Source organism: Canis lupus, chromosome 27, assembly GCF_011100685.1.
Source record: "Canis lupus familiaris isolate Mischka breed German Shepherd chromosome 27, alternate assembly UU_Cfam_GSD_1.0, whole genome shotgun sequence".
NCBI classification, from domain to species: Eukaryota; Metazoa; Chordata; class Mammalia; order Carnivora; family Canidae; genus Canis; species Canis lupus.
The window spans coordinates 25,499,481-25,512,478 of NC_049248.1; the positions used below are offsets into that span (position 1 = coordinate 25,499,481).

General features: G+C 36.3%; 1 protein-coding gene across 2 annotated transcripts in view; it reads right to left on the reverse strand.

The window, feature by feature from the left end:
* Window positions 1-12,998, reverse strand: part of ITPR2 (inositol 1,4,5-trisphosphate receptor type 2) — a 472,751-nt gene that overhangs the window by 227,632 nt on the left and 232,121 nt on the right. The gene's annotated exons all lie outside the window — the stretch shown is intronic.

Here is a 12,998-nt window from a genome sequence, read left to right on the forward strand (position 1 = left end):
TCTAACTCCTGAGCAAAGCTCTCCTATTTTAACCCTTGTTAGTATTCTCAGCTGTTTTTCTGCTTCACACAGGTACACACACACACACACCCCAAAGGAAAGCCTGCATATCATTTCTCAGCCCCTTACCCAAAACTCTGGGCCAGATGTGTCATTTATACAAGAATGCTAGCAGAGAAACAGAACCTCAAAACTGCAGTGGATCCCATACAGTCAGTACAAGCCTTTATAACCAAGATCACACCACCAAGAATCATAGAGAAAACTAAGAGCATTAAGAATAACTGGTCCAGTGAAAACAGAAATGATTCAGGAAAGAACAAAAAATATTTAAATAATTCTGATTACTGTCTTCAGAAAATGTGGGTATATACTACTAGAAAATCAGCAATAGAAATCTTGGAAATTAAAATATAATTGCACAAATAAACATTTCAAAATGGCTGAAAAAGAAAAGGATAAGAATAAAGACCAAGTTGATAATCTGGGGAAGTCAAAGAATCTTCTAGAACATAAAGCATAAAAGATCAAAAGGGATAATAAAACAGAGAATATGAAATAGAAAGAGTCATTCAGAAAGTCACATATCTAAAATATATAAGTTTCAGGAAGAAATATCAGAGACAATAGAAGGGAAGAAATTATTAAGAAAATAATAAATGACAATTGCTTGATCTGAAGAAAGATGCAGGTCTTCAAACTGAAAAGGCTCACTGTGTGTTTGACAGGATTAAATAAGTATATTGACCATATTCTGGTAAAAACTGACACTGCTATCATGGGTTGATTGTGCTACCCAAATATATATGTTCAAGTCTAAATCATAGGTGCCTGTGAATGTGACCTTATTTGGAAATAGGGTCTTAGTAAATGTATTCATGTTAAGACAAGGTCATACTAAATTAGGGTGGGCCCTCATCCAATTCAACTGGTGTTCTTATAAGAAAGAGGTAACAGAAACAGACACACAGGGAGAAGAATGCCATGTGAAGATCAAGGGAGAGATAGGATTTATGTAGCTTCAAGGCAAGGAATGCCAAGGACTGGCAGCAAACAATGGAATTGAAGAAAAAGGCATGAGGTCTCAGTATGTCACCACTGACACCTCGATTTCAGACTTCTAGCCTCCAAAATTGTGAAATTTCTATTATTGTAAGCCACCTACTTCTGGAAATCTGTTATGGTTGCCCGACAAAACTAATTTAAATGCCAACAGCCAAGAAAAAAAGCAGGAACTTCCAGAGAAAAAAGAGGATTTCTATAGAAAAGAGATTGGCAACACCAAACTTCTCACCATCAGTATTGTATGCTAGAAACAACAGAATAATATTTTTAAAAGCTAATGGGCAACAAATTTTGAAACTAGGAGTTTATATCCATCTAAATTGAAAATCAAAAGTGATATCTGAATTAAAAACATGTCAGAACATGTGAGTCTCAGAATTTTTTCTCTAAACCCACCATGAAAATCACTCAACAAAAGGGAGAAAGGAATCCAAGAAAATGTCAAAGTGAATACAAGAAATCATGGCAACTGAGTATGAACCTGAAGAAGAAAACGCAAGACACAAGTGAAGGAAGATCCATTAGATACTAATGGTTAGGAAATTTTCTCCCAGTTGGTAAAGTCTCAGTATCATCACACAACATCTTTGTCTCTAATTGCTATAGAGTGAAGAAAATATTTATGTATCAGAGTATTGTAAGCTCTGATCACTGATTTTTAAATTGTATCATCCTATAAAAGATTTCATTGTATTTCCAAATAGAATACAAATTTCAGAAATCATAACAACATAAAACCAATCATCTAAGCAGTAATTAGAACACAGAGTGGGAGAGAAGAGGTCAAAATGAAGGCAATGTTATATTCCTTATCTTTCAGCATGGAGATATAGATATTATTTACAGCTATTAAATCAAGAGACAGAGATATAAGGATATGATATAGAAATCACGATAGTCTCTGGAAGACTTTTTTAACGAATGAAACGAAAAGAAAGAGAATGGTCTTGCTTCATATAATAAAAGGAAACCACAACAACAGTAGGCAGTACAAGTTCTACTGGTAAAAATTCTCTGAAGTTGAAAGATACTTTAAAACTTCTTTGAAAACAGGTAATTTTAGCTACCAACACAAGAAGGTACCAATTTAAATAAGAGCTCTAGCTGAAATTTAAGGAAATAATAAATTTTGCTCTAAGGTAACCCTAAAGAATCAACTGCACCACCGACCAGATTTCCCTAGTGAATGGTTTCCCATAGTCATTGTAAATGTCCCTTTTCCAAAGCATACGTTGTCTCCATTTATGTCCATTACACACAGCAGAGCAACAGCACTCCTGTTCCATCTGAAGGACAGACGGCCTGAGCACTGCCAAGATGCACATATTTTTATAAATACTCAATCCTGCACCACGATCAAATCCTGGCGAGACTTTCCTCCCTTTCTGGCTGCTTCACACATAGGCTGGGCTTGCTCTGAACATTCGAAAGTTAAACAGAAGACAATGCTGTTATATGTTATTTTCTAAGCAAAGAAAAAACAAAAACTTATAAACTTCAATGTTCGTCAAAATATATTATAATGAAGTTTACACCAACATTTCAAATATAGAGGAGGGAATTGGGATTTATCTCCCCTTTAGGAATCAGGTACATGAGATACAACTGACCATCAAGCAAGCGTTGTTGCTATCAATAGAACTTACGCAAAGTACTCAATGAATATTTTTCTAATGACACCAGTGGAGAGGCAGTCCAATGGCAGCACCTCTGCTGTTCTCAGCAGTGCAAGCTTCTAATTAGTGATCTCAGGAGAAACACACCCACCCCCGATGTTGTTGCCACTACACCACTATGGCCAACAGCATGGACAGACGAGGCTCAGGAGAATTAGCTATCCCAAACTTTGTCGAAAGGGTTTTTCATTTGTTTGTTTGCTTTCCCCAAATTGTACTACGTTAATTGGGTATTTTCTAGTCTCCTGTCCTAGTCCTAGCACAAATTGTGCATTACAATTGAACTGAATAAAAGAAAAGCTCTTTACTTTCTCCTGCCTAAGGTAAGCTCTAGCCAAGAGCTAAATCACAATTTCTAAGTAATAAAAGAAAATTAACTATGCAATTGGGGAAAAGAGAATTTGAGTTAAAATAAGTAAGCTATGGAAATAACGATGAAAAATTTTCAAGCAATTATAAAAATATTAATCCCTTTAAAAGTATGGCTTGAAATATATTCTCTGCACTGTCAAAATATTATAAGTATTAATTCAAAAGCAAAACTGACAATGCTAATTAGCTTTCCATATATTATTTAAAAATTAAAGCAGAAAAGAAAATTGTGACTAGGAAAAGAACTAATTCATGATGTCACTTATAAAACAATAACTAGAATATTTTTCAAATGCAAACAAAAATATAATCCAAACTTAGCTTGCTTTTATTAAATTAGGAAAATTCTGGTACAAATAGTACAGTATATTGAAATGTGAACTAGAATGTATTTTGGGAATTACTGGCTATTCCCTGTCCCCCCTCTCTCATTAAGAAAGAACTAATGAATTTACTACAGCAGTCATTCTTCTGGCCTGTAACATTAACTTCAACTGTGTGCTTTAATGGAAAGAGTCCCGTTAAAGTTTAAAATGTAAAAAAGAAATGCTCTTATTTCTCTTCTAAATTAGAATGCAATTGGGATACTATCTTGCTAAGGATGTTTTGTCACAGAGTAAGTATATGGAGTTCTTCTAGAAACTAATAGTAGAAAGGATGGGCTGTTATTAATGCATTTATCTTTTGTGGAGCTCTGCCTAGAGATAGCTAGTTCTCTAAAATGAGCTATCTTTATTCACAGGTATTTTGATGATTCGGCTAAGCTACTAATTAGGCTTATAAATCCTGAAGATTCTCTGGATATGACTAGTCTTTGTAGTGATTTTCAGATGTAATCGAAATCTATTTCTAATTATTATTCATTAAATATTGCACATTATGTGAAATTTTTTAATTAGACAAAATCACTGATGGTATCTGCCAGAACAAAATCTCTGAGAAGATACATATTGCAGTGATAGGTGCCATGGAAAAAAATGCTTAGATAGATAAACTGACAGGTAGGGGGAAAGGCAACAGCAAGTATCAGCAGTAATTAGAACACCTGCTTGGTTGTCAAGCCCTACAGGACAGGCCCACAGGAACCAGAACAGTTGGTGCACAAGGAAGGTGTAGTGGAGTGGGCAGTGGTGTCTTTTTCTGTACCATGTCACGATATACGAAATAAGTCTCTACCGAAGCACTAGTGTTGTTAAATGCAAAGAACATTAAAGATATGAAATGCATCTTTCCTGTTTGGCACTCAAAGTATACTCACTTAATCCCCAAATTGAATAAAGACTATAATTTTATGGGTTATGCAATAACTAGTATTGGCACACCTGACCAGTCATCTGGAAAAAATAAAGCTGATTCCATACCTTCTACCTTATAACTAAATATATTCCAGATAGCTCAAAATTGTACACAGCCCCACCAAATACACAAACAAACTAAAACCATGAAAATTCTCAATGGGAATTTAAAAAACATCTCAGACTGATCAAGGCCATCATGAAGATGAAAGAAAATCTGTAAACCTAATAGAAAATAAATTTTTGTACACCCAAAAAATAAAATAAAAATCCAAATGACAAATGAAAAAAGCTTTTTTAAATTGTTACTTATGGGCAAAGAGCATATTTCCTTAATAAAGAAGGGGTTATAATGATTAAGAAACTGTTAAGAAAAAAAAAAAAACTTTAGAAAAAGTAAGCAAAGTATAAGAAGTGACAAGCCACAGAAAAGGAAATACCACTGACTCAATAATATGGATAGATTTTTTTCTCCACTCATTAAAAGAGAAACATATATGACAATACTTTTATTTATAATGATATTTTCTATGACTATATTTATAAGGATATTATCGATAACGATATGATTGGCAAAGATCTAAGAATTTGATAATGACATGTTATCAAGGGGGAAAATGCTCTCCTACATCACTGGTGACATGTAAATTAAATTATCTCTACACAGGGCAGTGCCTGTCAAAATTTAAATACCCAGAAATTCTACTCATAGGTATTTACCTTATTCTCCCTCATATATGAAATGATTAGATACAACATAAATATCTAGCCAATAGGGTTAAATAATTTAGAATATAGGCACAATAAGATACTATGCAGTCAATGATAAGAGTAGGATATTGACTCATTTATTTGTATTCATCCATTTATTTTATTCATGCAATAAGTATTTATTGAGTATCTACTGAGCTTTAGGCACTACCTCAGGCTCTAATACTATAACAGATAAGGTATTTAGTGTTGCTTAGTTAAGACACTTATTCTGCTCTGTGATTTCTGTACCTGTTATATTTACTCCCAATGTACTAGAAATTTATTGAGGGCAGGAAATACAGTTTGAGATTTTATTTGCCAAACAATTAAAATAGTATGTTTCAGAAAACAAGGATCATTATAAATCAAATGAATCAATGAATACATGAAAAATATTATAGGATTTTGTCCTATCTTGTAGCTTATTCAGATTTAACTTTTAAAAAGGAATAATGTTTTTAAAAACTAGAGTTACAGGGGTGCTTTATTTCAAACTCACCATACAATCAACTGTAACACCCTAGGTAGATTAAAAATAGATTTGGTTGTTTAATAGACACTGAATTTCTCTCCTCAAAGGGTTACTATTTTCTACATGTTCAAATTTTTTGGGAACAATTGGCTTGAAGATTGATGTTCATTATTCAAACCATTTGTAGAAGATATTTTACAGAATTTCCATTTGGAAAAAAGATTCTGTTGCCAACAAAGTACCCAACATTAATCCCCCCAAATCATTTGAAGATTATGAAACACATGGAGCAAAATTCTTTTTTAAGTGAAATAATATGGGAGTAATTTTTGGATTCTTTTTCTCAAATTACTTCTAACATGTGTTATTGTGTTTTATATACAAGAGTAAACTGAGGAACAGGAACTGACCAAGAGCATTGAAGACATGGCCTTAATGGCCCTAACATTTCTCAAATCTCAGTGAACACCATGGCGTGCATCTATTCCAGAGGTCCCCATCCTGACTTGTTCCCAAACCAGCCTTACTTTACGTTATTGAGGGTAGAGAATGATAGACATGTGTATGCCTTACATTCCAGTTAGGCACCCTTGCAGCTGATGACATTGCCTGGGAATTCACATTTATTATCACTTAAGACCCTGTATCTTCCTACCAATTTCAAATTTGACATAAATTGGAAGAAAGTGTAGCAATGGAGGTTAATGATTGGTAATTTCTGCAGATACAATCTTCAAAAGCATCTCAGCTTTTAGAAGCTTAGGAAGTTTGTTTGGATAAACCGAACATGATACACATGGTACATTCACAATTGATCACAGCTTCCATTTTATTTTTTTTAAAGTTCTATAGATTTTTAGGGCTTCTTTCTTTTTAAGATTTTATTTATTTATTCATGAGAGACAGAGAGAGAGAGGCAGAGACACAGGCAGAGGGAGAAGCAGGCTCCATGCTGGGAGCCTGATGTGGGACTCGATCCTGGGTCTGCAGGATCAGGCCCTGGACTGAAGGCGACGCTAAACCGCTAAGCCACTCGGGCTGCCCCAGCTTCCATTTTAAATGCTTATGAAGTTTTATCAGAAAAACTGAACGTGACATAATAAATGCACAACTGATCATGGCCTCAATACATCTGATAGTAGCTGATAAAAGTTTCTGGAGTATTCATTAAGGAAAAAAAAGACAACTGATAGGAAGTGCTCTTTTTCTATGAGGACTTCCTCTCAAACACCTACTAACTTAATTCACTATCTCCTTACCTTCTTTTTAAGTTTTCTGAAAATTGTATGCATTCATTTCATATACACCTTAAATCAAGATGGTAATCTTGATCTGTATTCTGTATCTTAAAGGCATAAAACAGGTAAGGCTTGTTTAAACTGATTTGTGATAGTAGAACATCACAAATGTCTGTTAGCCTATCCATTTAGAAGATCCCAGCTCTGTCCCCACCCGACTGTGTGACCTTAGACAAGCTGCCTAACCTTGCTGAACTCACATCTTCACTGTAAAATGGGGTAAAAAGTATGTCCACATCATAAAGTTTACCGCACTGTCTGACACTCAATAAACACTCACTGCTCTCAGCAATGTAAGCACTGACTAAAGAAGTGCTCTTGCCTTTTACTGCCTTTTATATCTAATGTACAAATAACAATGAGAATTAAGAATTTTTGATGATAGATGAGTTGAGCTTATGTACTTGAGAGCACTTTACAAATTGTGAAGTGTTTTATAAATGTTAACTCAACAGAAGGTCCCTGATTTAGAGTGGTTTGACTTCACAATCTTTAGACTTTACAGTGGTGCAAAAGTGATACACATTCAGTAGAAAATTGTACTTTTGAGTTTTGACTTTTGATCTTTTCCCAGGCTAGTGATATGCAGTAGAATCCTCTCTCATGATGCTGGACAGTGGCAGCCACAGTTCCACGGACTAGTCACATAATCATGAGGATTTTGCATCCATACAATCATTCTGTTTTTTACTTTTGGTACAATATTCAATAAATTACATGAGATATTTGACACTTTATTAAGGAATAAAAGCTTTGTGTTAGATTATCTTGCCTAACCGTAGGCTAATGTAAATGACCCAAGAACATTTAAGGCAGGCTAGGCTATGCTATTTTGTTCAGTAGGTTAGATGTATTAAATGTATTTTAGACCTTAGGATATTTTCAAGTTAGGAGGGGTTTGTAGGGATGTAACCCATCATAAGTTGAGGAAGATCTATAATAGATATTTGCATTTATAGGAATGTGTTTACCAATTTATAAATGCCCTGAACATTTCCTTTATAAAAACAGTATTCTCGGGCAGCCCCCGTGGCACAGTGGTTTAGCGCCGCCTGCAGCTCAGGGCATGATCCTGGAGACCCTGGATCGAGTCCCACGTCAGGCTCTCTCTATGATGCCTGCTTCTCCCTCTGCCTGTGTCTCTGCCTCTCTCTCTCTCTCTGTCTCTATGAATAAATAAATAAAATCTTTAAAAAAATTACTAAAAAAAAAAAACAGTATTCTCCTGACTTTTGCTTAAGTATGTATCCTCTTTGTTTTCTCCAATATTATAAATTCTAACATATTTGAATTGTGTTAAATGGTAGAGCCTCTTTGTATTCTTAAAGAGTCACTGAAACACAAAAATGATTTTCGCACTGGAGTTGTAAAATTCAGATAAATTCCTACTCAGCGAACCAAACTGCCAAGTTCTACTTTATATGTTAGGGCTTCCTAAGGTACGACTTCTGGGGTAATGCAGTACAACAGAAACTTCACACTCGGAAAAATCTGGATTTTAAACCCAACTCAACTACTTTTATTTTGAAGATTTTACTTATTTATTTATTTAAGCATGAGTAGGGAAAGTGACAGGCAGAGGGAGTGGGAGAAGCAAGCTTCCCACTCGATGCAGGGCTCGATCCCAGGACCCCAGGATCATGACCTGAGCTGAAGGCAGATGGTTAACAGACTGAGCCACCCAGATACCCCCCAACTCAGCTACTTATTAGTTGGATGAGTTACTTAAGCCTAAACTTCACTATTTGCAATATTCCTAGCCCATGGTTTATTTTCAGTCAACAAACACTCATTAACCTGCGTAATCAGTGCCAGGCACTTCCAGGTCCTAACAGTCAGTAAATAACGCAAAGTCCCTGCTTTCATAATTTATCTTCTAAGAGGAAAAGCAGAGAACAAGATGGAAAAGTAACTAAATAAACAGACAAGATGCTTTCAAATAGTGAAAATGCTAAGAGGAAAAAAAATAATAAGATAGGGTAAGGAGCAGGAAGAGGCTGGGACACTGTATATGGGATGTTCTGGAACATTTCACTGAGCACTTCTATTCTAAGTATGTGACAATTGTGGGGGGAGAATCCAGATAGAGGAAACAGCCCACATAAATGTCCTAAGATGAGAAAAAATCTGGTATGGATTAGAAACAGGGGGAAGACCAGTGTGGGTGGAGCAGCAGAGTTGGGGGAGGAAGAGCGAAGGAAAGGTAGAAAAAGAAGAGGAGGCTCAGATGATAGAGGGCTGTCTAAGCTATGGTAAGGAATACAAATTTCAAGTGTAATAACAGTAGATAAGTGATAACGATTTGATGTACATTTTAAGATCATTCTAAATATTGTGTAGGGAACGGATGGTAGCAAAACAGGAGTGGAGGTAGGTGTTCAGTAAGAAGATGGTTCTGTAACCCATGTCACATGATGGTGAATTTGGACAAGGGTGTCATGCAAGATAAGGAAAAAAATGTATTTTGGAAGTGGAGCCAATAGAACCTGCTCTTTAATGGAAGTGAACAAAAGAGAAAAATTAAACATGACCAGTAAGGTTTTAAAAGAGTACTGACTGTAAAATAGTTGTTCTTTAGAGTGGGACAAAAATCTGCCCCTTGCAGCTGCCATATATTAGTTATAACCCTATTCCTATAAAAAGAAGTCCATTATCACCTTCAAAGGTTGAAAGATTATTGTCTTCCCTCAGACTTCTCTCCTTTGCCTAAATATTTCAAATGTTTTCAATCACAATCCAATAAGGTGGGTTTAGGTCACTCTCCTATTGTGGATGCTCATTTCTGAATGCCTTTCATTTTTATCCTGTTTTTCTATGCACAGCATCCATGAACAAACAAAAGAAGATGTGGTCTAATTATGGCAGAGCAGGATTTGCTTTTCACCTTCTCCATCCTAGACAATGTTTTTTTTAATTCATGTCTTTGTGACTGGCACTTCATAATCATCATCCCTCAAAGTCTAATAGGGGAAATAAGATGAGGACTTAGGATGGGATAAGCTCTGATCAAACAAAGACCATAGGAAAAGTGTCAGTGGTCAAATGGGGACAAGTTCAGCTCTAGATATGAGAGTTAAGAATGGCTTTCATAGAGGAATTTGAATAAAAATTTTTGAATAATAGGAAAGGTGATGACAGGTAGCAATGGTGGAAACTGGTGTGAGAAAGAAAAAGAAAAAAGAGAATGAGAAAGAAGGAAACAGAGATTGAGAAAGTAAGTTACAGCACGAGCAAGGCATGGGGCATAAGATTGGTCCATTGTCACACAGGTGTGGGGAATCAGAGAGCAAGGAGGTCAAAGAGGTGAGGCAGGGCTGTGCTGTAAAGGCCATGAATGTGACAAGAAGTCTGTCCTCAGTTTGTTAGACAAAGGGCTAGTACTGGAGGCTGGGGACTCCGTTGTTGATGTTTTTAAACCAACAGAGAAAACTTCACTTCAAGAAGATTACTCTGGCGGCACATTTCTTTAGGTGATGAAAGACACAAGGAGAGAACACTGAATAATTCCTCCAGTGGTCCAGGAAGGAAGTCCTTTATGGAGGAGAAGGAAGGAGAGGTACACATGCAAGGGGATCATGGGAATAGAATTTCTAGAGCTTCCTAACTGCTCCAAGTGGAAAGAATAAACCAGGAAGAGAAAGAAAATGGGCCTTCTCACAAAGGTAAAACAGATTTTACACCAAAGCCTCGCTCTTCCAAACCTACCTCGGTTACAGGCTTAGATATAATTAATTTTTGACTCCCTATCACACATATTCTTCTTTTTTTTAAGATTTTATTTATTGATTCATGAGAGAGAGAGAGAGAGAGAGAGAGAGCAGAGACACAGGCAGAGGGAGAAGCAGGTTTATGCAGGGAGCCCGACGTGGGACTTGATCCCAGGTCTCCAGTATCAGGCCCTGGGCTGAAGGCAGCCCTAAACCGCTGAGCCACCTGGGCTGCCCCACACATGTTCTTTAAAGCATACAAAAAGTCACTAAAATATCCTGCTAATTCATGAGGTTTGGGCCAGCAGAAGTTTGGTAGAAAATTAAATCCTGTAACAGAAATAAAAGGTTATCTTGAGACTGAGAGTATTGCTGACTTTATTTATTTATTTATTTATTTATTTATTTATTTATTTAGAAAATGTTTTATAAATTGACGACTATTTTAAATCCCCACAGCTCAGCCATCCTGCTGTGCAAGAACTGGTCTGACTTCACAAGAAACCACTGGAGTGGGAACTGAGATGGGAGGCACAGCGTGGGGTCTCCTCTATGGCTTAACGTTCTTCATCCCAATTTTTAAGTGTTATGAGCAGTATGCCTTCTATGTTCTATGTAGGGCCAACTGGTGTCCCCCCCCACCCCACCACCACCACCACTGCATTTGCTAAATAAATACTGAGAGAGAAAGAGGGGGAGGACAAGATGGACAAGAAGAAAAAGAAGGAGGTGGAAGAGGCGGAGGATAGAGAGAAAAAGAAGGAAGACGAGGGGAGGCTGCCTTAAAATGTAAAATATAGAAATATACTTGGCAGCAAAGACAATGTACTCCTATGTAGAAAAAAGAAATAACATCAGCTTATTTCTTTGCTTTTCCTTTGGATTTTATCTTTTAATGGTTAGTATATTCCACAGATGATTTCATCCAAATAAAAATGCTTTTAGTACTGTTTCATTATAGCTTGAAAAGTATATTATTAAAAACTCAGAGGTTACACTAAAGCATGAATGACACAACCAGATTCACCTATAATTTCACTGCTCAGAGATAATCAATGTTAATATTTTATTTATATCCATCTGGACATTTTGTTATGTGGATCTTTTTAAAGTAAGAATGAGCTTCTCTTTTGTGTTCTTTATTTTTGACACAATACCTATTGTGGCCTCTTTATTTCTTCCCTTCCCTTCTTGAAGGGTTTAATCCTAAAATCTATAGGAGGAGCAGAGCAAAGGTAGGTGTCAGCACTGGGGAAGAAGTGCACAGAGAGATGAAGTGACCCAGAGCTTCTGAATCCAAAAAGAAGTGGAAGGTACCTGTGCAGTGGAGGCTGCACAGGGTGGAGAATCAGAACTTGATGGAGTGCGGGGACAGCCTGGTACAGGGTAACAAAGGTGATGCGGGTGTGCATGTGAAGGAGTGATCCAGCACAGTCAGAGGCCACCCCCCTGTGGAAAGAAGGTCCCTCAGCAGCCTGAGGTAAACTGTTGGAACCTACAGGAGATAAGGAGGGTGCCTTCATAGAGGAGTGTCAGAGACCACACTCCCAGGTGACACATCCTTGCAGGGTCTGACCCCACATGTGGTACCTAAGGCCAAGTGGGCTGTGAGGAGAGAGGATGTGTGTGGAGAGTCCACAGACTGTTGAAGCATTAAACTTATCAGTTATTTGAGGAGAGCCAGCATCCTCACAAAAGTAATTTTTTTAATCCAATAATAGTAAAGCTCTTCATTTACTAAACATTTTTATAGCCCTCAAAAAAGTTTTATACTATTATTCTCTGATGTTTTTTGTTAACTGTTCTTCTAAGTATTTGATATTTTTGTTGCAATTGTGAATAATGTGTTTTACACAGTGTAGTCTCTGTTTCTTTTTGGTATACAGAAAATCTGTCAAGTTTGATACTTATTTATAATTAATCACTGAGATGAACTCCCTTAAGTTTCTTACTTCTAAAATTTTTAAGTTGAAAAAAAGTAAAAATAAAATTTTTAAATGGATCCCTTAGGTTATCTTAAGTTTGTTACTTGTTCAAATTAAACTTGAGCAGTCATTAAATCTTGTTAATATATAGTCACTTAGGTCAAACTGCAGATGGGAGAAAGACAAAACAATTTTACATGGTCATTAATTAGTTAAATCATTGATTCATTTATCGAATATTTACTGAGCATATACTATAACCCTAGCCAAGTTACCTAATCTGGATAATTCTGTTTTTCTCAACTGTACAATGTAAATTACCAGAGAACCTATCCAAGTATTAAATGAAACAAATCAAGTAAATTCCTTAGCAATGCACATGGTGAGTGCTCAATAAATGTTAATGGTGATGACAGACACTATAAGCTGCCCTTC